Source organism: Saimiri boliviensis, chromosome 9, assembly GCF_048565385.1.
Source record: "Saimiri boliviensis isolate mSaiBol1 chromosome 9, mSaiBol1.pri, whole genome shotgun sequence".
Lineage (NCBI taxonomy): Eukaryota > Metazoa > Chordata > Mammalia > Primates > Cebidae > Saimiri > Saimiri boliviensis.
This window is the reverse complement of record NC_133457.1, coordinates 5,808,979-5,836,550: the sequence shown is the minus strand read 5'-3', so window position 1 is coordinate 5,836,550 and position 27,572 is coordinate 5,808,979. Positions and strand designations below refer to the sequence as shown.

The 27,572-nt window shown below is 43.7% G+C and overlaps 1 protein-coding gene and 1 non-coding gene across 2 annotated transcripts in view; one reads left to right on the top strand and one right to left on the bottom strand.

Annotated features, from left to right (window-relative positions):
- NCEH1 (neutral cholesterol ester hydrolase 1) overlaps positions 1-27,572 on the bottom strand; it is a 54,724-nt gene that overhangs the window by 25,983 nt on the left and 1,169 nt on the right. The window lies entirely within an intron of this gene.
- LOC120368423 (U6 spliceosomal RNA) lies at positions 22,418-22,520 on the top strand. Its single transcript, XR_005582565.1, has one exon. It is a non-coding gene; the product is annotated as a U6 spliceosomal RNA (small nuclear RNA).

Here is a 27,572-nt window from a genome sequence, read left to right as displayed (position 1 = left end):
GATGGAGTTTCACTCTTGTTGCCCAGGCTGGAGTGCAATGGCATGATCTCGGCACGCTGCAACCTCTGTCTCCCAGATTCAAGCGATTCTTCTGCTGAAGCCTCCTGAGTAGCTGGGATTACAAGATGCACCACCACGCCTGGCTAATTTTGTATTTTTAGTAGAGATGGGGTTTCTCCATGTTGGTCAGGCTGGTCTTGAACTCTCGACCTCAAGTGATCCACTCACCTTTGCTGGGATTATAGGCATGAGCCACTGTGCCCAGCCTGTAAAATTCTAATTGCTGTCATATTTTGCCCGATTATCATCCTTATAACAGGATTAATTATTGCAGGAGAAATTTAGTCAAGGTTGTTTTGCTTATAGCAGGAGTAATAATTACAGACAAAAAGCAAACATAAAAGTTTTACTATCATTAAGTTTAATAGGACTTTTTACTAAAGGTTGGTAATATAACGCACTCTAGCTATGAAAAGGTTAAAAAAGGAAATTTTATATAAGAAAGGATTTCGTGGCCAGGTGTGGTGGCTCATTTCTACAATCCCAGCACTTTGGGAGGCTGTGGCGGGTGGATCACATGAGGTCAGGAGTTCAAGACCAGGCTGGCCAACATGGTAAAACCTTGGCTCTACTAAAAATATAAAAATTAGCCAGGCAGGATCACATCACTGCATTCCAGCCTGGGTGACAAGCTGTATTAAAAAAAAAAAAGATTTTGTATGGTAAATATTTGTCCTAAAAGTCATTTGAACAAATCAGAAAAGTTTAAGTATGTTGTAAGAGAATCTGTGAAAGTCATGAAAAAAAAAATTAAAGGAAAGGAATTGTCTAAATTAATGCTAAAGTTATTTTAGACATCCAGTAACATATTTCTCCCGATCATATTGCAAATTACAAAAATGGCCTAGGCCTAAAGTTATTCTCTAATGACAAGTCAAGGGGGAAATGCATGCTTTCCTCAAGGGAAATGTCACGTCTATGTTAACGTTTCTGGTGACATACAGCGACATCTAGTGGAGGCAAGCCCGTATTGCAATCCATTAGTGTAACTCACAGGTACCAAACTCTACTGTCATTATGACCTATAGGACCCCCGCTAGCAGTGGTGATCTTAATGCTCATATTCTAACCCTATGTTTTAAACCTGCGTGTAAAACGTATCTCTTTTCACCTAGAAGGAATCAAACTCCAAACGGTGCTGTGAGCAGAGCCACATATGGACAACCCATTCTTCCAAGAACCCTAAGGTCAACCTCAGGAGCAGGCTCAGCTGCCATTCCCCCACACGCCCCCTTTCAGCAGGAAGTAGCCAGAAAGAATCGTCATCCAACACCCACTAACAGCATTTAGGTTTGCTTCTCTTAAGGAAGGAAATAATATAGAAGTTATTAAAAAATAATTTTTAGGCAGATAGAGAAGGGGAAATAAGTTCTTAATCAGGCTTTTTCTTTTCATAAAAGGAACCCCCAAACCACTTCTTTCTCTTGCTCTCTCTTTCTCTCTCTCCCTTTCGAGACCGAGTCTTTCTCTGTTGTCAGGCTGGAGTGCAATGGCACGATCTCGGCTCACCCAACCTCCGCCTCCCAGGTTCAAGCAATTCTCCTGCCTCAGCCTCCAGAGTAGTTGGGACTACAGGCACCTGCCATCACTCCCAGCTAATTTTTTGTGCTTTTAGTAGGGACAGAGTTTCATCATGTTGGCCAGGATGGTCTTGATCTCTTGACCTCGTGATCTGCCCACCTCGGCCTCCCAAAGTGCTGGGATTACAGGCGTGAGCCACCGCGTCCTGCCTACCATTTCTTTTCTAACAGAAAAACAACTTGAAGAGCTAGGCTGGCAAGCTTTGAAACACAAATATCACCCATTAGAAATGATTCGTCCAATATGGCGATTCCTGCCTTCTTCTTGTCACCAAGCGTGCCAAGTGTCACGGTCACCTCTGGATAACACCACGTGTTCAGAACATCATGGCAATCCATATTTGCATATTAAAGGACTAAGGTGGGAGGGCCTGGCTATGTAAATAACATACCTGGTCAAACCAATCCCCTGGACCCTATGCAAATCGGACACCACCTCCTCCAGCATCCCAACATAAGCACCTGCTTTTCTACCACACACAGGATTTCTCACTGTTCAAATTCCCTCTCCGTCTGTCTCTGTATGGGGAAGCTGTTTTCTTCTTTCTTCCTTCTTTCTTGCCTAATAAACTCTCTGCTCCTTAAAACCACTCCACGTGTCTTTGTTGTTTTATCTAAACGGGCACGAGACCAAGGACGCTGGTGTTCTTCCAGTCATTGGAGCCGATCATTTACACCTCTCTTGGTCCTGTTCCTGTCTCAGTCACCTCTGCCTTCCCAACACAGGCACATAAAAATGAGACTTTTAAGAAATAATGTGTACTCACATCTCTGTTACCGATGACAATAACGAGATTTGAGCTCCTCAGTTAAAGGTCTGGGTCTCAGGGACCTAATTTTTTTCCAGTGCCTCATGTACACAAGGTCATGCAGAAATGCCCTTCCTGAGGCGACCAGGCTGCTAACAGCCTCCCTTGATTGCCAGGACAGCAGCAGTTGTTTTTGTGTGTTCCAAGTAGCCGCTGACTACAAGAAGCACCAAAGAACTGAACTTAACACACAAAACATCCCATACACCCTCCTTTGATACGGCAGTTCAAAGCTTGCTCACTCACGCCCTCTGACTTCACAAGTGTGTTACGCAGGACACTCCAGAAGTTGGATTAATCTTCCGCTTTGGATAAAGTGCAGGAAGTGGTAAATTAGACACCACCTTTGAAAAATCGTTTCTTAGGCTAGGCGCAGTGGCTCACACCTGTAATCCCAGCACTCTGGGAGGCCAAGGCGGGTGGATCATGAGGTCAAGAGATCAAGACCATCCTGGCCAACATGGTGAAACCCCATCTCTACTAAAAATACAATAATTAGCTGGGCGGGGTGGCATGCACCGGTAGTCCCAGCTACTCAGGAGGCTGAGGCAGGGGAATCACTTGAATCTGGGAGCAGAGGTTCCAGTGAGCCAAGATAGCACCACTGCACTCTAGCCTGGCAATAGACTGAGACTCCATCAAAAAAAAAAAAAGAAAGAAAAATCATTTTTTAAAAATTGTACTTTAGGTTCTGGGGTACATGTGCTGGTCATGCAGGATTGCTGCACAGGTACACACATGGCAATGTGGTGTGCTGCCTCCATCCCCCCGTCACCTACATCTGGCGTTTCTCCCCATGCTATCTCTCCCCGACCTCCCCACCCCCCGCTGTCCCTCCCCTATTCCCCACCAACAGACCCCAGTGTGTGATGCTCCCCTCCCTGTGTCCATGTGTTTTCATTATTCAACACCTGCCTATGAGTGAGAACATGCAGTGTTTGATTTTCTGTTCTTGTATCAGTTTACTGAGAATGTTGGTTTCCAGATTCATCCATGTCCCTAAAAAGGACACGAATTCATTGCTTTTTAAGAAAAATCATTTCTTAAATGGCACATAAACACGAAAGATACAAGGCGAATGATTTCGATAGACATCTACAGATATCTGAAGTCAGATTCAGACGATAATAAATTAAGCACCCTTTTGTACCCGTTCACATGGTAATTATGACAAATGATTGCCTACTATATGAAATAGTAATAAACCATGGGCTCTTTTGAATGGCCCTTTACAGTTTATGACCTTTTGAACTTTCACTCTTCTGAGTGTTGCAAGGACTTGTGACAGGAAAAGCAGGTATTACACTCATGTATGCTCATTTGGGACTCAGAGAAGTTAAACACTTTGCTGAGGATCATAAAGCCCTAAGTGACAAAGCAAGCACTAGAACTCTCAAAAGTTCCACTGATCCTGCCCACTGTTCTGAATATTAACAATCGGAGCTCCAAAGTCAGTCACTGAGTCATTATTTTAAACAGAAACCCCTCCTATTACAAGAGTTTTGCTGCATTTAAGATGAAAAGGCTTACAATCAGGGTAGGGAGGGGAAGTAGGTCATGAAATGTATCCCAAATTCTACCCCACTGGCAGCACATTCTCTCAGCCAGCTGATCTGCTGGGCTGGTTGGCAGGACCAGTTTGCCTACAGAAACAGTGCCTGAGAAACTCAGCATCAGCACAAAAGCCAAGCCTTTACAATACCCACAATCTCTACAGCCCACAGTTCCAAGTTAATTCCGCTCAGTCTCTCCTCGGCCCAAGGCCTTACAAGGCAGAATGGCCTGCCAGTTCCAGAGGCAAGAAGGAAGTCACTTCTGGCTGCTGGGATACAATCCAGAATCACAAACAATGGCACGTTGAAGTCTACACTAGGAGCAGCTTCTTGTTTTAACGGATTCAGGAAATTGGAACAATTCACTCCTTACAAACGGTTCGTCTATTAATAGATCCACAATTACAACAAACTTGTTTAATGTCTAACAAACTGAGTGCAGATCAAAATACCTATACAACAACTGAGATCATTATATTGTCTTATTGAGGAGAATACTCTGCCACAAGGAAAAGGGTCTATATCTTTTACCTACTCAAACATTTTTAAAAAATTTTAATTTTATATATTAAATAGACTTCAAAGGGGTATGTGTGGTCTCATGCCTGTAATTCTAGCACTTTGGGAGGCCAAGGCGGGCAGATCACCTGTGTTCAGGAGTTCAAAACCAGCCTGAGCCACATGGCAAAAACCCATCTCTACTAAAAATACAAACAATTAATCATGCATGGTGGTGGATACCTGTAATCCTAGCTATTTGGGAGGCTGAGGCATGAGAATCTCTTGAACCCAGGAGGCAGAGGTTACAGTGAGCCAAGATCACACCACAGCACTTCAGCCTGGGAGACAGAGCAAAAAACTTATTTTTTTGAGACAGCTCTTACTGTTGCCTGGTGTGATCTCAAACACCTGGGCTCAAGTGATCCTCCTGCCTCAGCCTCCCAACGGGCTACCATGGTAGCTCCCAGTGAGCTACCATGCCTAGCCTAAAATATTCTCAATTTGATAACATTGAATCTGGTTCTTTTTGAAGCTTTCTTTTTTTTTTTTTTTTTTTTTTTTTTTTTTTTTTTTTTTTTTTTTTTTTTTTTTTTTTTGTGAGATGGAGTCTCATTCTTGTGGCCCAGGCTGGAGTGCAGTGGTGTGATCTTGGCTCACTGTAGCCTCTGCCTCCCAGGTTCCAGCAATTCTCCTGCCTCAGCCTCCTGGGTAGCTGGGACAACAGGTTCATGCCACCATGCCTAGCTAATTTTTGTATTTTTAGTAGAGCTTGGGTTTTACCATGTTGTCCAGCCTGGTCTTGAACTCCTGACCTCAGGTGATCCACCCACCTCAGCCTCCAAAAAGTGCTGGGATTATAGGTGTGAACCTCCGTACCTGGCCTTTGATGCTTTTTAAGAACATCTTTTCCCCTACTGTCTATTCCATCCCTGATGCAAAATTTCTCAGTCACTTTGCCAGCCAGGACCTCCAGCTGATGACACCCCATGATCCCTACCACCACCCCAGGCCTTGCTTGGCCCTGGGCCTGCTGCTGGAGGAACCCCACCCACTTGGCCCACTGGAGCCAAGTCTGGCTTGTGCACTGGCTCAGCCCATGGCTAAGCCAGGCATGCCCCAGCCCACCTGTGTTATAGTTTGTACCAATGTTCAGTGGCTCCCAAGTTTTTGTCCCATGTACAAGAAGAATGAGGATGTGCTGACAATTGAAGGGTAAGGATGGGTGGAGAAGAATTTTATTGAGTGACAGACCAGCTCTCAGCAGAGAGGGAATGGGGGGCTTGGTCCCCTACCCCTGTAGTCAGATGGTTTCTCTCCCAGTGTGACTGGGTCTGCACAGTGTGGCTTATTATAGACTCAGAATAGGGAACATGTGCTGTCTGGTTTGTGAGCATGCAGAAAAGGTTAAAATGAAGACACCACTCAAAAGTGGGCATGATGGTGTAGAAAACCAATTAGGAAAGGGTAGGTATATGTAAAATAGGTGAAGGGTGAGGATCAACCAGAGGAAATCAGGCCAAATGGGAAGAGAAGTTTTCGATCTGGTCCGTGGATTTACCTGGGACTTGTAACTAGGCTTTAAACTGTCTTCAGCTTGAAGGTCGGGTCTCACCAGGTCCCTGTCTCTATCTGCCTAGGCATTTGTCTGCCTCCTGCCATATCACCCCTACCCATCATCCCCTGGACAAAACCCACAGAAGCAAAAGTCTGATAGGTAGACCCTAACTGAAGAGACAAAGGGATTTGACTCACCAAAAGGTTAGTAAATTATTAATTTTAAAATGTACCTGTTTCTAAGGGAAGGTTATTAAGAACTAATTCTTTTCTTATCTCTATTATCATCTTTACCCAATCAAGTTGTCCAGTCCAGGGCTACTCAAAAGATGGTCTACAGACTGGCAGCATTTGAATGCAAATTATTGTGCCCCAACTCTTCGCACTGAGTTAGAACCTCTGGGGCAGACCCAGGAGTTTCTCCTGGTGATTCTTTTGCACATTAGAGTTGAGAAACATTGGCCTAGTCAATTAAAGGTGTGAAACAGACTCTGATTCGGCGGGGTTTATTCTTAATGATTTTCTTTGCCAAGTAATGGGTGAGTCATCTTGGGGCAATACTGCTAAGAGGCCAACTTGTAATGACAAAACTCAGACAGAACGTCTGAATGATGGCTGGCGGCCTCTCTCAGGCTGCAGTGGTCCCTCCCCTGAACTCTCCCTCATCCTTCAAGAGACCACCTCTAAGGCTGGGCACAGTGGCTCACGCCTATAATCCCAGCACTTTGGGAGGACAAGGCAGGTGGATCATGAGGTCAGGAGTTCAAGACCAGCCTGACCAACATGATGAAACCCCATCTCTACTAAAAATACAAAAATTATGCCAGGTGTGGGGGTGCATGCCTGTTATCCCAGCTACTCAGGAGGCCGAGGCAGGAGAATTGCTTGAACCCAGGAGGTGAAGGTTATAGTAAACCGAGATCATACCACTGCCCTCCAGCAGTGTACTGTACAAACAAAAACGACATGGACCTAATGAAACATCCAGTAAATAAATTCCTCAGGAGAGTTAATAATAACTCAATCTTAGATCTGATGAGTTTAGTTGTGAAATTCAGCCACACTGACATAAGGAGCCAGTCAAAAGGATATCGTCTAGTGTATGTATAATTCTGTAGAGAAATCCTAGTAGTTGGAATTCACAGTTTAGCAGAATATCATTAAAGACCCATCTTTTGGTCTGGGCGTGGTGGCTCATGCCTGTAATCCCACCACTTTGAGAGGCCGAGGCGGGCAGATCACTTGAGATCAGGAGTTTGAGTCCAGCCTGGCAAGCATGATGAAACCCCATCTTTACTAAAAATACCTAAGCTAGCCAGGCATGGTGGTGTGTGCCTGTAATCCCAGTTACACTGGAGGCTGAGGCAGGAGAATTGCTTGAGCCTGGGAGGCAGAGGTTGCAGTGAGCCGAGATTGTGCCACTGCACTCCAGCCTGGGTGACAGAGGAAGACTCCATCTCAAAAAACAAACAAACAAAAAACCCATCTGTGGGCCGGGGGCAGTGGCTCACACCTGCAATCCCAGCACTTTGGGAGGCCAAGGCAGGTAGACTGCTTGAGCTGAGAAGTTTGACATCAGCCTGGGTAACATGGTAAACCCCATCTCTACTGAAAATACAAAAAGTTAGCCAGGTGTGGTGGTCCACGCCTGTGGGCCCAGCTACTTGGGAGGCTGAGATGGGAGGATGGTTTGAACCTGGGAGGCAGAGGTTGCAGTAAGTCACGATCACGCCACTGTACTCGAGCCTGGGCAAGCGTGAGCCCCTATCTCAAAAAAAAAAAAAAAAAAAAAAGAGAGAGAGAGAGAGACTCATTTTTACTGAGCTCATAGCTGGCTTCTCTTGACCGAATTCTCTCTAATCTAGGTCTCAGCCTTCATTTCCTCAGACATCCAACTGTATAGGACGTGGGGCTGCACTGATTTTGCTTACGTAAGTTCTATGTGATACTAGATACTGGGGCATAGACATGCAAAGTCATCCCAATGATCTAAGCGGTTCCAAGGGACCCGAGGAATAAGCCTAAAGTATCCTGAAGGAGATTTGAGGTTAAGGCTCTTCAGATGGGGGTCCTAGGTTTTATGCAAAAGCGCTGGGTGATCCTGGGCCCTTCCAGAAATTTGGTCATACATGCTAAACTTTCCACACTTCCTTTGCATTTTTTCCTAATTTCATAACCCACCTCCCCCTTTCTCGCTTTTCCTATTGTCTTTCTCATACCAAGTTTTCCTAGTTATTCTAGAGGCATTAATATACCAGGAATCAAAGTCTCTTCCCCATTTTTTTCTTGGAGGAGGGAGAGCTAGGAAGGAGTAACATGAAGGAGTTTTAAGAAAGCAGAAAACATGTTTTACATGAAAAGAAGTGGGCTGGTATTTACACGAACTGCTTGCTGCCTTTCTGTTTGGGCATCTCCTGAACAACTGTAAAGTATGGACAATAATGGTGAGAATTAGGGTCAGAAGCTTTCACTGATAAGATACAGCTGGACTCCTTTAATCAGCCAGATAGGCCTCCTTCCCATGCCCATTCCTACCAACTCGGTTTTGTTCATGGTTTGTTATTTTTTTCTCCCCTACTACGCATGCCATGCTTCCCTTAGCCCTTGGGCAATATTATTCTGACCCATTCTTCAAGGTACAGCTTCAATCTGAACCTTCCTAACACCATCGCAGCTCAGTTTTCACCCCTTGGAGTTCACAGCCTTGAAAGCTGTACCGCCCGTTTGAAAATTACGCATGTACTGACTTGCCTCCCGGCATCTCTAGGCTTAGGGTTCCTGTATTATTTTGCTCACTGCACAGTATGTATCATCTTCTCAAATAGATTCTGAATCTCTCAAGCACACGAACCATCCGGAATACTTGTGAAAATGAAAGTAATTCAATACATATTTGTTAATTACATGAAACATTCAATGAGCTTCCCGTAGAATATAGGTCATAAACTCGTCTTCAGGGTCCCGGGCAACTAATGCAAATGAGTAAAACAGGTGTACTGTTGGGGAGTAGGGAGTCTTGGGGTAAATTAGAGAAACAATGCCCTAAGAAAAAGCAGCTGCTGCTCAGTCACAGGCGACTGTGTGACATGGAGATGCTGGCCTTGTGTTGCCAGATGGCAATTTTTCAAGAGAAGTAGAAAGCCCAGATTGTGTGAAACACCTGTAACTTTCAGTGTTGGCAATGAGTTAAAAAATGTTTAATATGCAATGTGGGCCAAAAATAACATGTGCAGGTCAGTCTCCTGCTGTCACGCTGGCTGTTTGAAAGTTCAGTCACATCCCGGCTGGGTGCGGTGGCTCACACCTGTAATTCCAGCACTTTGGGAAGCTGAGGTGGGAGGATCGCCTAAGGCCAGGAGTTTGAGACCAGCCTGACCAACACGGAGAAACCCCGTCTCTAATAGGAAGTACAAAATCAGCTGGGCATGGTGGCGCATGCCTGTAATCCCAGCTACTTGGGAGGCTGAGGCAGGAGAATCACTTGAACCCAAGAAGCAGAGGTTGTGGTGGGCCGATATCATGCCATTGCACCCCAGCCTGGGCCACAAGAGTGAAATTCCGTCTCAAAAAAAAAAAAAAAACAAAAAAAACTTTGATCACATACTGTCATACAAACAATAATACGTATAATTGACAGTGTTCTATCCCCTAACCTGGACAACAAACAGAACCAAGGCATAAAATTGAAATGTGATGGTTCAGTTTTGTTTAAAATTTTAAATTATGTTAATACATAGAAACAGTTTAATTAGAAGACAACGAAAATGAATACGGAGGCTGGGCATGGTGGCTCACACCTGTAATCCCAGCACTTTGGAAGACGGAGGCTGGTGGACCACCTGAGGTTGGAAGTTCACGACCAGCCTGACCAACATGGTGAAACCCCATCTCCACTAAAAATACAAAAATTAGCTGGGCGTGGTGGCGGGCTCCTATAATCCCAGCTACTCAGGAGGTGCAGGCACAGGAATTGCTTGAACCTGGGAGGCAGAGGTTGTAGTGAGTTGGGATCGCGTGACTGCACTCTAGCCGGGGCAACAAAAGCAAAACTCTGTCTCAAAAAAAAAAAAAAGAGGAAAGAAAGAAGAAAGTAGATATGGACATGGAGATTATGCAGACATTAAGGGAATTTATTGGATCTTCTCAAGGACTGCAGAGCTGATGCACTTGTTTCTTTTTGGGATTTCTTTTCCCTTCAAAACAGATTTTTTCCTTGATTTGAGTATAGTCTTGCCAGAGGTAATAATGGTCACTCTTGGGGAAAATAATAAATGGAAAGATTAATTTTTCTGAGATCATTACTGGTTTGGAGTTAGAAGACTAAAGGAAAATAGGTTAATGAGATCACATAATATTTTTATATAAAAATATGTATTAATATATTTATATCTATATGAGAGAAAGTCCAGGCTGCCTAAATGCTGTCTTCCTCACCCTTCACCAAGGATGGCACTATCCACACTCAAATACCAGGAAGTAGGCTATTTATAACTGGGTGTTATGAAAGTGTCCAGTACTGTGCTAAGGGTCACGGGCAATGCTAAAGGTATTGGTCTTTATCCCTGGGGCTGACAGGTTAAACCCTTGTTGGTGACTTACAGGCGCTCTGGATATGCAGGACTCTACAACCCAAGCAGGGGTGGAAGCTGTCAAGCCTCACGTCAACTGAAAACCAAAGGACTTTCAAAGCACATAAACGTCTTCACCTTTGCAAACAAGCAGGGAGTTCACACATGTGATCTAATGTGGCTATCACTGCCTAAAGTTTTGTTTTGTTTGAACAGCAGAACTGTTTTCAGAGACTTTGGTTCCCTACTTGACCGCCCTTAGCGGGGACAGATGTTCCTTGCCTGAAGCTGAATTTGATTTCTGGAAAAGCCGAAGTTCTTCTAGATAATAAGTTGTAGTGAAGTTGAGGATATCATTTTGTTCATAACAAGGCAAAACTATAAAGCAATAAGACTGATATTCACATGTACCTCATGAAATGACTTGGAGTAACATTTCTAAGGATGCATTTTAGACCTGTTCTGAGTATTAGCAATGGCATCACCTTTAGATTAAGCTTAGAGCACTTTAGTTGGAGGAATAGGCACCTTGCTTAAAAATCCTTTTTTTTTTTTTTTTGAGATGGAGTCTGGCTCTGTCACCCAAGCTAGAATGCAGTGGCATGATCTCAGTTCACTGCAACCTCCACCTCCCAGGTTCAAGAGATTCTCCTGCTTCAACCTTCAGAGTAGCTGGGACTACAGGTGTCTGCCACCACATCCAGGACATTTTTGTATTTTTAGTAGAGACAAGAGCTCACCACATTGACCAGGCTGGTCTCGAACTCCCGATCTCAGGTGATCCGCCCACCTTGGCCTCCCAAAATGCTGCGATTACAGGCGTGAGCCACCACATCCAGCCCTTGTATTTCAAAATTAGCTGGGTGTCATGGCATGGGCGTGTAATCCCAGCTACTCAGGAGGCTGAGGCAGGAGAACTACTTGAACCCAGGAGGCAGAGATTGCAATGAGCAGAGATGGTGCCACTGCATTCCAGCCTGGGTGACAGAGCCAAACTCCATCTCAAAAAAAAAAAAAAAGAGTCCCTGTATTTCCTTCTCATGGTAGTACAGTAAAATTAGAAAGACTAAGAGTAAAACAGACCACTTTCCAATCTCCTTGTACCCACCTGCCAGCTGCATGAGGTTGGGGAAAATATTTAGCCTCTCAAGCCTTTTTTTTAAAAGAACATTTCTTTAAGAATACAGAGTATGAGCGCAAGAAATATGCTTGTTTACTGTTCTTTCCCCAGAATAGTGCTGGTGCAAAGTGATATGCAATGAAGGAATAAACAAGAATTTTAATGTCAACTCTTTTCAAAGACAGTCCAATTAAACAAGGTAATCATTTAAGCTACTGAAGTAACAAGTTAAAAAAAAAATCAATTACAATTGTTCCTGCTGGAAAAGAGTGTAGCACAACCACATTCTTGCACATTGCTATAAATTGGAAAATAACTTAAACATTTGTAATAGGACCTGCAAAAATATTTATAGACTTTGATCTAGTAGTTCTACTTTTTAAGAATCTTTTGAGAAAAATCCTAAAAAAGCTGATTACACAATATGTTCACTGTAACATCATTTATGGTGGCAGGTAACTAAACAGTCTAAATATTTGGTAGGAGAATAGTTAGGTTTAAAAATGATGCTAGCAGGCCGGGCGCGGTGGCTCACGCCTGTAATCCCAGCACTTTGGGAGGCCGAGGTGGGTGGATCACGAGGTCGAGAGATCGAGACCATTCTGATCAACATGGTGAAACCCCGTCTCTACTAAAAATACAAAAATTAGCTGGGCGTGGTGGCGTGTGCCTGTAATCCCAGCTACTCAGGAGGCTGAGGCAGGAGAATTGCCTGAACCCAGGAGGCGGAGGTTGCGGTGAGCCGAGATCGCGCCATTGCACTCCAGCCTGGGTTAAAGAGCGAAACTCGGTCTCAAAAAAAAAAAAAAAAAAAAAAAAAAGATGCTGGCTGTAGTGTATCCATTACAAAAGATGGAAATAATATGCAGTCATTTGACAAATCCTTCTGGTAGAATTCTACTATTAGTAATGCATATTCAGTCTAACATAAAAAACAACATGAATACAAAAAGAAATAGTGATTGTATTACGGTGAGACTATAGGTGATTTTTTTCCCCATTTTAAAAAATTTCTATAGCATGATTATCTTTTATAATAAAATAATTCAGTTCTAATTTACTGAAGAAATTATACTTTTGAGGGGAAATTTTTAAAGCAGCTATGACATCCAGGGATGATGGAACTGAAACATTCTCTCCTCTGGCATCCACACTGCCCAAACACCCTTTACCTACTCACATTCCTGTATTTTGCTTCTTCATACACACTTCGCTCACACAGCCTGTCTGTCTTGCCCGGGCAGTAGACGCCTTCAGATACTTTCTTCACAGATACAGAGGGCTGAACTGTAGGTTCCGTTTGTTACTGGAATTTCTTCCGATGCCGCTCATGATCAAAGCCCAGTCCATCCTTCCATAGCCACGCCAGACATCCTTCCCTCTCTGGTGTCCTGTCCAACTTGGCCCTCGGATCGTCACTCCTGCCTTCGTGCTCTCGGATACTTGGTTTAAGCTTCTACTTTTACAACTTGTTGCTGCATGATCATTATGAGTTTCTAGATCTCTCCTTCATTTTTGCTCCCCTAGGCCTAACATACCACCTCTTACATAATCTGTGTTCAATGTAATTGTGGAATGAATGAATGCATTGCTGTATGTTTCCTTTCACTGCTGCTGCGACGTTCATGCCTTCTGAAGAAGCAGGCAGCTTACCCCTTACCATTTTCTGCTTAGATTCTTCATGAAAAAAAAACATATCCAGGGCAAAGGCAAGCACTATTTTTTTTTTTTGAGACAGGGCCTCGCTTTGCTGCCCAGGCTGGAGTGCAGTGATGTGATCTCAGTCACTGTAACCGCCACCTCCTGGGTTCAAGCAATTCTCCTGCCTCAGCCTCCTGAGGAGCTGGGACTACAGGTGTGTGCCACTGTGCCCAGCTAATTTTTGTAATTTTAGTGGAGATGGGGATTCACCATGTTGCCAGGGCTGGTCTCGAACTCTTGGTCTCAAGTGATCCGCCCCCCTTGGCCTCTCAAAGTGCTGGGATTACAGGCATGAGCCACCACACCCGACTGCAAGCACATTTTGTTGGTCGATTCCATTGATTTATTGGAGAAACGGGATGCACAGAGACTGCTTCCTGTCAGGCAGGGTGTTATCGCCAACACCCTCTCTACTGTAGAAGCTGTCCAGAGCCTTCTGGTCACTCATTAGGCTATTCACTCAGCAAATATGTGACTGTTTACTTTGTGCCAGGTACTTTTAGGAGCTGGGCACACAGTGGGGAGTCCACAAAAAGCCCCTCCCTGCTAGAACTTTCAGCCAGGTAGTGGAGACGGAATGACTTAGGAGTAATAAAACAAATAGACAATGACCAGCGACAGGTAGAACTGGAAAACACAGGTAAAGGAAGAACAGGGTGTAATGAGAGGAGGCAAGAGGGAAACTAGACTGGGCAGTTAAAACAAGGTCAAGTTCTCTAACCACAGACCCACCCCTTTAGACAAACATGAAGAAGGCTTTGTCTCCCATACGGCACCGTAGCTGCCAGCAACTGCAGTGTTTGTTTCAAACTTTAAACAAAGAATGACCTTCTAAAGTAATACATTAGGGACACAGCAAGAAAGACACTTAAAGAAGTTTTTGTTGAATACAAAAAGCTACTAAAACCAAACAGAAGAAAAACCCCATTGTTTTCAATCAAATTATATATTTGGCCAGCAGAAGTTAAATGCCACCCTAAGATTTGTAATAGAATATTTTTATTTATTTATTTTCTTTCTTCACTTTTATTTTGAGACAGGGTCTGGCTCTGTTGCCCATGCTAGAGTGCAGCGGCGGGATGATGGCTCACTGCAACCTCAACCTACTGGGTTCAAGTGATTCTCCCACCTCAGCCTCCTAATTAGCTGGGACCACAGGTGCATGTCACCACCCCCGGCTAATTTTTTAAAAACTTTTTCTTAGACATAGGGGTTTTACTATGTTGCCCAGGCTGGTCTCAAACTCCTGGGCTCAAGTGATCCACCTACCTCGACCTCCCAGAGTGCTAGAATTACAGGTGTGAGCCACCATGTCTGGCCTAGAATATTTTTAGTAAGTAGTTTCAAGTTTATTTCACCAAGTAGTACTTACTTTTGATGTTGGTCATGTGCTTCATCTTCCTATTAGCTTATTAAAAGTGACCACAATTAAAACAGTGAAACAGATCTAACAACACAAGACAGGCTCATCTCACCCACGGCTGAGTCGTGTAAAGACCTCCTTCAAGCTTTGAAACTTTCAGAAACTTCACAGCCGTAGCTCCTTGTGTGTGCCAGCCCGCATGCTACTTCTCGTCCATTCTGACCCAGCTGCGTGAGCCAAAGTGACTGGCCTGGATTTAAATGCTGTACAACTATAGAACTAACAGCATTTCATCTAAAATGGACTAAGTTTACTACTAATCTGATGTGAACCTTTTTTTTTTTTTGAGACAGGAAGAAAAGGCTACTTAGCCTGTGAAGAGTCCAGATTGTAAAATATGTTTCCACATCAATGGACCAACAGACATTGCATTAGTTAGTTATTTGGGGAAACAGTTGTGTTTGCATGTGTATGTGTGTGTGTGTGTGTGTGTGTGTGTGTGTGTGTGTGTTTTACTATTTAGCCCCTCAGTAATTTCCATCAGTAACCTCCATCTTGAATTTTAATCACAACCTATAAAGTATATTTTGACTATTTCTTGTCAGAAATGATAGCTCAGTATCAACATGGCCAAAGTCAAAACACCAGTTTTGGAAAACATCCTTGACATCACTCCAGCAAACAGGTTACAGGTTGAGACGCTGCATAGAAAACACACAGGTGTCTGGAGTTCACTGTGGGGCCCCAGAAGGCCCATTTCAGTCCGCAGGTCCCTCGGCTTCTCAGGAGAGTTTATCCACACAGCCGACCTCGCCCTGCCGGCAGCGCTCTCTGGGCTGCTCACGTCCTCCTCCCAGTTTTCCTAACATTTGTCTCCTCGAAGGCGCCACCTCTTCTCGGCAGCTCTAATACCGCTCCTCATTCAACACTGTCTCCTTAGGGGATTTCATGGATTTCCAGGGTTTCCATGATCACTGACCTGCCAACAAATTTCTCACTACTTCCTGTATTTCCTTTACTTATTTGTCTCATGTTTTTAGCACTGGATTGTAGCTCCAGGAGAACCAGCTGCTGTTTGTCTTGTGAATTGCTATATCCCAGTGCTAGCACATAATAATTGCTCAACTAACAAATGATAGAGAGGCCACGGTATTTTTCCTCAATTATGGTGGTCAACTGGAAGCCTGCCTGAGAGCAACAGCAGATTGGTAAGAACAATGGTGACAACGAAAGAAAAAAAATTACCATTGTAGTATAGACGACTGACAAAAATCAGATTTCTTGTGTGTCAAGTACTGCTTTGAGTGCTTTGCATATTAACTAGTGTTTGATGATGATGGCAATGAACCATAAAGCTTTATAAGCATCTTACGCAATCTTCATAACTTTCCAGACTCAGCATCTTAATCACTTGCTAGAGCAGTAAACAAACCCTTAGGTTACGTCCTCTATTCAAGGTCACACAACGAGTATAGCTCAAAGCCAAGATCTGAGGACAAGTCTCCCTGATCCCAAAGTCCACGCTCTTAAATGCTATGAAAATGTTTGGTAAATACACCGTCAGCTGCATGAGGTGTTTTGTGAAATAAGAGATCTATAGTCAATTGAATTTGGGATTCATTGTACATTCTTTTGAAGATTCAAAATACATATTAGCACAGTCAGATTTCTTAAAGATTTTACAGTTAAAGAAGAAATCCTGATTAACTCTGTAAAACTTAGCTGATTTAACCATAGAGCCCTATTCAATGAGCAATATATAACTTTTTTTTCTTTTTTTTTAACAAAGAATCTCGCTCTGTTTTCCGGGCTGGAGTGCAATGGGGTGATCTCGGCTCAATGCAACATCTGCCTCCCGGGTTCAAGCGATTCTTATCCTTCAGCCTCTCAAGTAGCTGGGACTACAGGTGCACCCCACCATACCTGGCTAATTTTCTGTATATATTTTTTTTAGTATAGATAGGGTTTTGCCGTGTTGCCTAGGCTGGTCTCAAACTCCTAAGCTCAGGCAATCCACCTGCCTCGGCCTCTCAAAGTGCTAAGATTACAGGTGTGAGCCACAGTACCCGGCCAATATATATCTTTAAAGCAAATACTGAGGCCATCAGCCTGAGGTTGTCACTGTAACCAGAGCCCCTAAATAGGCAGGCCAAAACCCAATTCAACATAAACAGTAAAACAAAACTTAAGCTGAACCTACCAGAAACCACTAACTAACCTCTAACCACTGAACTATACCCAAATAAGGCAAAACGCCTAGCTCTAGCCCATCAGGTAATTCCTCTACCTCTCTTGGGTGTTTGGTCTAGAGAATCTTGCTGCTCACTCTGCAGAGTACAGTTCTCTAAACCCGTTCTGGTTGTGAGTGCTGCCCGATTCATCAGTCATCTTTGGCTCAAATAAACTGTTAAACTTCCTTTGTATCAAGTTTTTTGTTTTAACAGTATTAGCATTGTCCAGGACTACAACTTGTAAATACATAATACACTTCTTCCCTATGTGATGCGTTTTTTGGTGTGTGTGTGTGTGTGTGTGTGTGCGTTTTGAGACGGAGCCTTGCTTGGTCACCCAGGCTGGAGTGCAGTGGCATGATCTTGACTCACTGCAACCTCCACCTCCCGAGTTCAAGCAATTCTCCTGTCTCAGCTTCCTGGGTAGCTGGGACTACAGGTGCCTGCCACTATACCCAGCTAATTTTTATATTTTTAGTAGAAGCAGCGCTTCACCTTGTTAGTCAGGCTAATCTTGAACTCCTGACCTCAGGTGATGTACCTGCCTTGGCCTCCCAAAGTGCTGGAATTACAGGCGTCAGCCACCATGGCCAGCCTTGATGTGTTCTTAATGTGGATCACACAACTAGTCATAAAAGAGGTGAGCGTGGGCTGGGTGCGGTGGCTCAAGCCTGTAATCCCAGCACTTTGGGAGGCCGAGGGGGGTGGATCACGAGGTCAAGAGATCGAGACCATCCTGGTCAACATGGTGAAACCCCGTCTCTACTAAAAATACAAAACATTAGCTAGGCATGGTGGTGCGTGCCTGTAATCCCAGCTACTCAGGAGGCTGAGGCAGGAGAATTGCCTGAACCCAGGAGGCAGAGGTTGCAGTGAGCCGAGATCACGCCATTGCACTCCAGCCTGGGTAACAAGAGCGAAACTCTGTCTCAAAAAAAAAAAAAGAGCTGAGCATGGAAGGAGAGGAGTGAGAAGGGGAAGAGAGATTGAACAACCGTAACAGGAGACTGTTGGGTATAGCTGAAAGGGCCATGGAGTCAGGCAGACCTGGTTCACAGCCAGCCTCACTAAGCAGGCCCGTGTCTGTGAGCAAGTTACTGAACTTTGCTGAGCTTCTATTTTCTTTCCTATAAAATGAAAACATTAACTACTATTTTATAAAGTGGTCATGTTGATAATTCTGCAAATGCATCTATTATTATACAGATATCTGCCAGCAATCTTATTGTTAAAAGTTGATCATTTTCTAAAAGCAGAATTTTTTTTTTTTTTTCGAAACAGAGTCTCACTCTACTGCCCAGGCTGGAGTGTAGTGGTGTGATCTCAGCTCACTGCAACCTCTGCCCTCCGGGTTCAAGTGATTCTCCTGCCACAGCCTTCCAAGTGGCTGGGATTACCGGCACCTGCCACCACGCCCGGCTTATTTTTGTATTTTTAGTAGAGCCGGGGTTTCACCATGTTGGCCAGGCTGGTCTCAACTCCTGACCTCAGGTAATCCGCCCACCTCAGCCTCCCAAAGTGCTGAGATTACAGGTATAAGACACTGCGCCCAGCCTCTAAAAGCAGAATCGACTTGTCTTGCTAAGAAAGTTAAGGAAGCCCAGATCATTGCTGCCTGGCCTCGCCTCTCAGGAGCAAGGAAGAACCATGTGCAGTGAAATGGTTGTGACTGAAACCTTGGGACAAAGTGGCTTGACCTTGGAAATGATGCGTATACCAGAAATGGTGAGACCAACATCTTCCACTTTTTAAAAAGTAGATTTCAACATGATCAATAAAGATAGTTTGAGTCTCAGGGCACGGACAACAATATGGGACAGGCAGCTCCAAAAAGGGTCTCAGTCTCTCATGGGACATTCATCAACTATCCCATTCAGAGGCAAAAGAAAAGGCTGACAACTCTCCAGTGTGGAAAACCACCAGTGTTCTTTTAAGGAGCTGGCTTATAATTATAACTAATATTTAGTTAGAAACAGACATGTAATTCATGACAAATTTGAAAACAAGCGTAAATCTATGAAAACATGAGGAAGTTAGAAACCCAAAAACAGCAAGGCTTGCAAAACAGTTGTGAAGGACAGCTTTCGGCTACGTTCAGTCAGAAGCACGTGGAAAACCACTTTTGGCTAAAACCCCTTTTGGCTACATTCAGAGTCAGAACATGTGGAAGCACAGGGTCTGCTCTTTGCGGCAGACACAGCAACACGGCAATAATGGAAGCAGAACGATGCATTCCTGATTTCTCTCTAGTCTCTCTATCATGAATGATCTTCAAACAAAAAACCCCTAAAATAGTAAGTGGAAAATTATGTCTATGATAGGTAAGAAAATTTATGATTTGGTGAGGAGCCTGTATGTAAGGAAGTAGCAACATCTAAGGGCTATAAAAGTAAAACAAAACCCTAGCAGAGTGTTGAGATAGAAACTAAGGCTGAGGCAGCGCAGTCAGAGGGAAGGGGATGGGGAAGTTCTCAAAAGAGATGATTTCTGAGTTGGTATTGAAAGATGCGTGGGATATTGACCAAAGTAAAAGGGTGGGAGGGTCTTAAACAGATTCATGAGCTAAACTGTCATCTGTGACACACTGAGGCTACATGTCAGCACCATGGTGCCAGGTTGTAGCAAGCACCGAGTGCCAGTCAAGGAACTTAGCACTTTTATTCTACAGGGGATAGGAAGCCCAGGTGGGGTGGAGGAGTGGTAACTGGAGGATGAAGTCAGATTGGAGCACTGAGGACTGGGAAACAAAGGATCGTTTCACAACATTGACTTGATTAGGCTGAATGTGTGCAAGTCAAACAAATGCAGCGTGAGCATCCGTCCAGGTCTGACGGAGAATCATTCTGGTTTAAAACCATTGTTCTGAGACAGGCGTGGTGCCTCACACCTGTAATCCCAGCACTTCGGGAGGCTGAGGCAGGAGAATCACTGGAGCCCAGGAGTTTGGGACCCACCTGGGCAATACAGGGAGACCTCATCTCTACAAAAAAAAAATGCAAAAATCAGCTGTGCATGGTGGTGTGTGCCTATGGTCCCAGCTACTCGGGAGGCTGAGGTGGGAAGATGCTTGAACCTGGGGAGGTGGAGGTTGCAGTGAGTGGAGATTGCACCACTGCACTCCAGCCTGAGACCCTGTCTCAAAGGAAAAAACACTGTTGACCTAGCATGATTATTAATAGCAGTCCCTGCTACTCTCAAAAATGTCCTGGTTTGGACAATAAATTATACGGCTATCTAAATACATGTAACTTGGAGACTATCTGTGTTTAATAACAATGATAATAAGCTGGGTGAGGTGGCTCATGCCTATAATCCCAGCACTTTGGGAGGCTGAGGCGGGTAGATCACCTGAGGTCAGGAGTTCGAGACCAGCCTGGCCAACATGGTGAAACCCCGTCTCTACTAATATCCTCTCTTGCTCCACATTCTCCCCTCCAACAGCAGCTCTGGTCAGCTTTCTTCCCAATCGGTCCAAATTCCTTAGTTCATGCTCTCACCTGGATTGGTGCCTCCTAAGTGGTCTCTTGCCTTCACTTCTGCTTTCTTAGGTTCCAGTGTCTATACTGCCACTGAGAAGGCGAGTGCTTGAATGATGAAAGAATTATGATAGAGGCATTTGTGGGTTGCTGCAGGAGCCTTGGAAAGACGATCTGAAGCAGACCTGGGCATTGGGGCAATGTATCTTATCTGAGATATCAAGGTGGAGTGCATTTAAACAACATTTAAACATTGATATGGTTTTGAGCATGTGACTTTGCTAGCAGACTTTCGGTCGCTTCTTCCTTGTCCACAGAGCTTTTCCTCACCTGCCTGGTGCTTCCCTTTTGCCTCCCTCTCTGACTTTTCTTTTTTTTTTTTTTTTTTTGAGACGGAGTTTCGCTCTTGTTACCCAGGCTGGAGTGCAATGGCGGGATCTCGGCTCACCGCAACCTCCGCCTCCTGGGTTCAGGCAATTCCCCTGCCTCAGCCTCCTGAGTAGCTGGGATTACAGACACGCACCACCACGCCCAGCTAACTTTTTTTTTTGTATTTTTAGTAGAGACGGGGTTTCACCTTGTTGACCAGGATGGTCTCGATCTCTCGACCTCGTGATCCACCCGCCTCGGCCTCCCAAAGTGCTGGGATGACAGGCGTGAGCCACCGCGCCAACTTCAAGCTCCAGCCAGTCTAAACTACTTTTAGTTCCTCGGCTGTACCCTCCTCTCCCACCAGAACCTTCGCCTACTGCTGCTTCTGGCTGGAAGGCCCCTTTCACCATTCTCTTCTCTGGTTTCTTTATAAGGAAATTTAGCACAGTGGTTAAACTCTTGAGTTCAGGAGGAACACTGGCTGGAATTGAATTCAGGCTCCACCTCGTATAAACTGTGTCATCTTAAGTCACTTTTCTTTGCATTTCAGTCTCCTCCTTTGTCACATAAAGAACACCTGCCTGATTGTATTATCATGTGCTAAACTAACTGCATACAAAGCACATAGCACAGTATCTACCACAGAGTAAATGCTCACTACATGCTCAATAGATGTTATTGTTACTGTAAGCACTCAAGCTTGATGTCGCAGATTAGAGACATTTCCCCAGTGCCCAGGTCTGCTTCAGATGTTCTTTCCAAGGCTCTTGCTGCAACCCGCAAATGCCTCTATCATAATTCTTCCATCATCCAAGCGCCCACCTTCTGACTGGCAGTTGATTTATCATCCCTCACACTTGACTGCAAGCTTCTCAAGATTAGGTATCTGCCTTACACATTTCTGTTTGGCCAGACCAGCTCCCTGCCTTGGTGTTTAGTAAATATTTATTTAGTAAGTGATGACTTCCAGGGTTTTAATTTTATTACACACTGAAAGATAGCTTGTTAAAATTTCATAACATGACACATCTTAGATTAGGCAGGGAATATAGTCAGGTTTTTCATTTGAAAATTCAATTACAGGTAGGTACAGTGGCTCATGCCTGTGATCCCAGCACTCAGGGAAGCCAAAGCGAAGGGATCACTTGAGCCCAGGAGTTTGAGACCAGCCTGGGCAACACAGCAAGACTTCATCTCTCCTAAAAAAAAAAAAAGAAAGAAAGAAAGAAAAAAAGAAAAATAGCTGGGCATGGTGGTATGTGCCTGTAGTCCCAGCTACTCAGGAGGCTGAGGCAGGAGGATCCTTTGAGGCCAGAAGTTCAAGTTTCCAGTATGATCACACCACTGCATCCCTGCCTGGGTGATAGAGCAAGACCTTGTTTCTAAAAAAATAAAAATAAAATAAAACTAAAACATAAAAAATGAAAATAAGTTGAATTACATTTCCTCATTCTATACAAACACAAAATGAAGGGTAAGTGGTAGACAGTTCCCACCTAAGTACATTTGGCAGAAAAAGGAAATATATGGTGTTCATATCAGCAGCACATGTACTAAAATTGGAACAATTCACAGAGGATTAGCATGGGCCCTCCAGAAGAATGACACATATTTGTGGTGTTACATGTTTGTTTGTTTGTTTGTTTGTTTTTTAAAGTAAATATAGCTGGGAGCAGTGCTGATGCCTTGTAATCCCAGCACTTTGGGAGGCTGAGTCGGGCAGATCATCTGAGGTCAGGAGTTCAAGACCAGCCTGGTCAACATAGTGAAACCCAGTCTCTACAAAAATACAAAAAAATTAGCCATGCATGATTGGCAGGTGCCTGTAATCCCAACTATTTGGGAGGCTGAGGTGTGAGCATGGCTTGAACTCAGGAGGTGGAGGTCGCAGTAAGCTGAGATGGCACCATTGCACTCTAGCCTGGGTGACAGAGTGAGACTCCAACTCTCTCTCTATATATATGCTATTTTAAAAGAGGCAATTGTGCATAAAAAGAACATTTAAGAATGATTAACTGCACTTTCACACTTCATAGAAATGTCTCAGATCCAGCTCAAACTGCATAAATAGAAATAGGATGTCCCATTAAAATAATGAGGGTATTTCTATGCTCAGGGCTATATTTGCAGAAGTGCCAGGAAAAAATAAAAAGGAAAGTATCAATTGGGGATTATCTTACATACCTGGTGGCTGAATCAACCGGACCTTAATGTTTCATAGGGTCTATCTGCAGAGACCAACTCAAGTTGTTCACCTGTCAGAACTCATACTGATTCAATAAAGCCCTTGACGCTATTCTTAAAAGCTTTCTGCTGTCATATGTTTAAAGAAAAATTCTAGCAAATCAGCTAAAAAGTGTGGTTAGTGAAGTTATCAATGTATATGAAGAAATACATGTCATCACAATTTCTGCACAGTCGTTTACTAATGTTTTAAAGTTAAATTTACCCGACATTAGTAAACATTCCAGTTCAAAACTGTTATGAAAGAGGTTAGCACATTGGAGTTCTGCAGTTTCCAGCTGACTTGTCATTTAAACCACACCCACACAGCCCAAAAGCAAGTCATGCACAGAGAATTCAAGTGAGGTGACATTAAGTCTCAACAAATTTGGGGACATTTGACAAGATGAAAATCCTTGATCAACTAAGTCCAAAAGCACTGTCATGCATAAGAAACAGGGGGAACACCCAGCATTGGTTCCAATTTCAGTACTTCTTTTATATTATGTCACTGAAAAGATTCACAGCATAAGCAGTAGTGAGTTAGAAAATGATTCAGGCTAGGCGCGGTGGCTCACACCTACAATCCCGGCACTTTGGGACGCCGAGGCAGGTAGGTCACGAGGTCAGGAGTTCAAGACCAGCCTGGCCAAGATGGTAAAACCCCGTCTCTACTAAAAATACAAAATAAATTAGCCAGGTGGTGGCAGGCACCTGTAATCCCAGCTACTCAGGAGGCTGAAGCAGAGAATTACTTGAGCCCAGGAGGCAGAGGAGGTTGCAGTGAGCAGAAATCACACCACTGTACTCCAGCCTAGGTGACAGAGTAAGACTATCTCAGCAACAACAACAAAACCCATGTCTTGTTTGCAGGCTGTAGGAATCTTCTTCAGCCTCTTCAACCTGGTGCCTTCACTACTGAGATTAATGGGGGGTTGGCACAACAGCCCCTCAAAGTGCTGGGATTACAGGCATGAGCTACCATGCGTGGATAAAAATGTATGTGTGTGTGCGTGTGTGTTTGTGTGTGTATGTGTTTTAAGACGGGGTTTCACCATGTAAGCCAGGATGGTCTCGATCTCCTGACCTTGTGATCCACCCGCCTAAGCCTCCCAAGGTGCTGAGACTACAGGTGTGAGCCACCGCGCCTGACCAAGAAAAAAAGTTTTAAAGTAATTTATTACTACATGTTCATTGTAGAAAATCTAGAACATACCAATACAAAAACTGAAGATAAAATCTTATGGCCCAGAAAAAAAAAATCATCATGTTTTAAATTATATCTTTCTGCTTTTTCTACACAAACACAGATACACGTTTTGATACATAAATAGTGTATACGCTATTTTGTAGCCTTTTCCTGCTTAACACACAGTATAAATCTTTTGCAAGTCATTTTACAACCTAAATTTTTTAACTGCCTAGTATTCTCAAATATGAATTTATCATTATTTAATCTTTTACTGTTCTTAAATTTTAATTATTTTAAATGGTGCTGCAAAAAAAAAAAAAAAAAGAAAAAAGAAAGAAAGAAAAGAAAGAAAAAGAAAAAGGTTGCTGAATGTTCCTTCACATTTATTATAAATGGCAGTGCTTTTAGACAAGTTCAACAAGTTTTTGGGTTTTTTCTTTGTCTTATGGTGCTGATGAACACGTTTTTCAATCCTGTAAAATGTTTCCATCTTTATGGCTTTATATCTATCATTACTTACAATAAATTCTATCTAGAGGGATTACAGGTCAAAAAATAAGCACACTTTAAAGGCTTCTGATAGATATTGCTAAACTGTTCTCCAAAAAACGTGGTTCTAACATGCATTTTCTCCAGCAATGTACACTTCTCAGTATTTTAACCTGCCCTGAGATTACCTTTTAAAAAAAATCTGTTTGCACAGCATTTGGAAATCAGCCTTCAGGACTCCCCCAGACTCTCTCTTTTGTTCCTCTAGCCTCCTGCTGCCTGGTCTTCATCTCAATCACTCCTCGCCTTTCCAAGACCTACTTTGGTTTGTGCTTTTCCGCTACTCAAGTCTTAGGTGGCTTTGCTGTAACACTGAAATTTGCCTAGCTAGTATTTTATCCCCTTAGGGTCAAAGTGTCGACTAATCTGATAAACTAATCCATGCTAACGTAAAGGGACTCATTTCCAGCAACATGTATGCAATATAACCTGCAGATTAAGGAAAGTACGTTGTCTACTACAGCAACACGTTTTATCTTATAGACAGTGGTTCTCAAGTTTTGCTGCAATGAAGATCATCTGGGGAACTTTTCTTAAACAGTGCTAGGAACACTAACCTCCCAGAGATTTTTGAGTAGGTTTGGTATGTAGTGTAACCCGAGTATCAAGTTTTGTTTTGTTTTACAGTCCTTAGGTGATTCTAGCATAGCATGTGTTTGAGACAAGTCTGAGAGGTCCTAAGTTGCTTCTTCTTAGGGAATATGGGGAACCCCAAAGAAGAAAGGTGCAATGAACATAATCTCAACAATCTGACTCACTGCACAAGATAAAGGAGATGAAGAGTAGGAAAGGGTGAAGCATTTGCCAACGACAACAGAATAAACTTAACATTCACATTTCTCGATGGTAGGCAGGTGATGCTGTGTTAGAAAGTAGGCTGAGCTTGATCTCTAAAAAGCGTCAATTGCCTTTGCAATTGAGCCAATAAACTCAAACTAAAATTAGTTGAGTAACGAGGTTGACACCACGCAATTTAGTAGTAGTGCTCTAGGTTTCAATTACATAAATGACTTCCAGTTTATACTTGTTTAATTGCTTCAAAAAAGGTAAGCATTCCTATAGATGTTCCCATAATGCACCACAAATCCACAATGGACCCTTGGGGACAACCCAAAGACTGACTGCAAGCACAGGCACTCCAATACATTACTAAGCCTTACGGCAAACCTACAAGGTACTTATTTGCCCTATTTTACAGGAAAACTCAGGAAGATTTGAGGTGACACTGGTAAATCACTTTATTAAGTAGACTATGTTTCCATCTGACCATAATGATCTTTCTGATATTTCACAATTTAGAAGAGAATTGATGAGACGCATTTCTCTGCAAATCCACTCATGAGCCACAGTGTCAGGTGACTCATCTATTGCTGACTTCACGTTACACCCACTATCATTTCCAAGCACCACCCGAGGCCATACTCCGCGGAGGACCTCACACTGCCTTGCCATTGATGGGTTGCCAAGCCTAGCAGGGAAAGAAAGGCTTTTCTCCAAACCTAGCTTGTCCTAGATGACTTATGATGGAGAAGACTTCTTTGGCGACCTGAAAACTAAGAATAATCTCTGCAGCTAACATAGCAGTTTGATTTCTTCCCTGTTTTCCTCTGTTTAAATTATCGTAGAAGACCATTAACCCACCAGGGGAAACATCACTGTTCCTCAATCTTTGAAGGGCATTACTCTCAAATTACATAATTTCATGGGGGAAGAGAGGGATTGCAGGGCTTCCTACATGAAGACTGACTTTCTTGACACCAGTGCTAAAGAAGGGGATGATCATTTTCACCATGTCAACAATATAGGAAGCAGGAGGAAAGGAAGGTGATGGGGGCGGGGGGGCGGGTCTATAGCGTCACAGACATTTCCTAAGAAACGAAAGGGGCTTTGGAGGTGAGAATGTGGCTGAATTCAAGAAAAGCAAATCCATGCCAGGAATGTATTCCAATAGCTTACAATACCCTAGTAAGGGGACTTTTGCTAGGATAAAGCCCCGCAGATTATGTAATCCTACACATAAATGAGTGGACAGGAAACAGGAATACAAACCTGCCGGGAACACGGATGATTTTATACAATCAGCTTTCTCAGGTTGAAAGGATTTTTTTTCTCTTTCTCTAGTTGTCATTTCTGAAAGGAGTTTATAAAAAATATTCTGAGATTAAAGCCCAAGGTTGGGGTGAGGGAGGAGGCTTGCTTTTGGAGAAGGTTAGAGTTTAGATAGAGCAGCCGGCTCAGAAATACCGTCCAATCAGAGGGCTCGGCCTTGGCTGCAGACTGTAGTTTAGATTTTAGATTCTCTGACACTAAAAATAATGCCCCTTACCATGGAATAAACCAGAGACAGTTACATTTTCCTGTCTATGAACACACGCCCAAGATACAGTGGAGAGAAATGTTACCCTCCCAGGTGAAGGAAAGTAACCTGGCTCAGGAAAAGGTTATCTGACAGCCAAGGACATAATAAATGCTGCAGGGCAAGCAGAAGACACGCATCAAGAAAACACGGGCTGCCGCCTCCTCCCCTTTCAGCCAGCCCAGCCTCCCAGTCCCCTTTCCGGGGCTGAGCTGAGATCTGCCTCGGGTGCAAGATATCTACAGTGCCTTACGCGCTCGGATGGGGAGGCTGCCTGCGGGCTCGGGAAGGGAGCGCTCCCCAGCCTGGGGACACCGGGAGACTGCCCTCGCCTGCTTGGCTTCTAAGGTGGCTGCATTCCCAG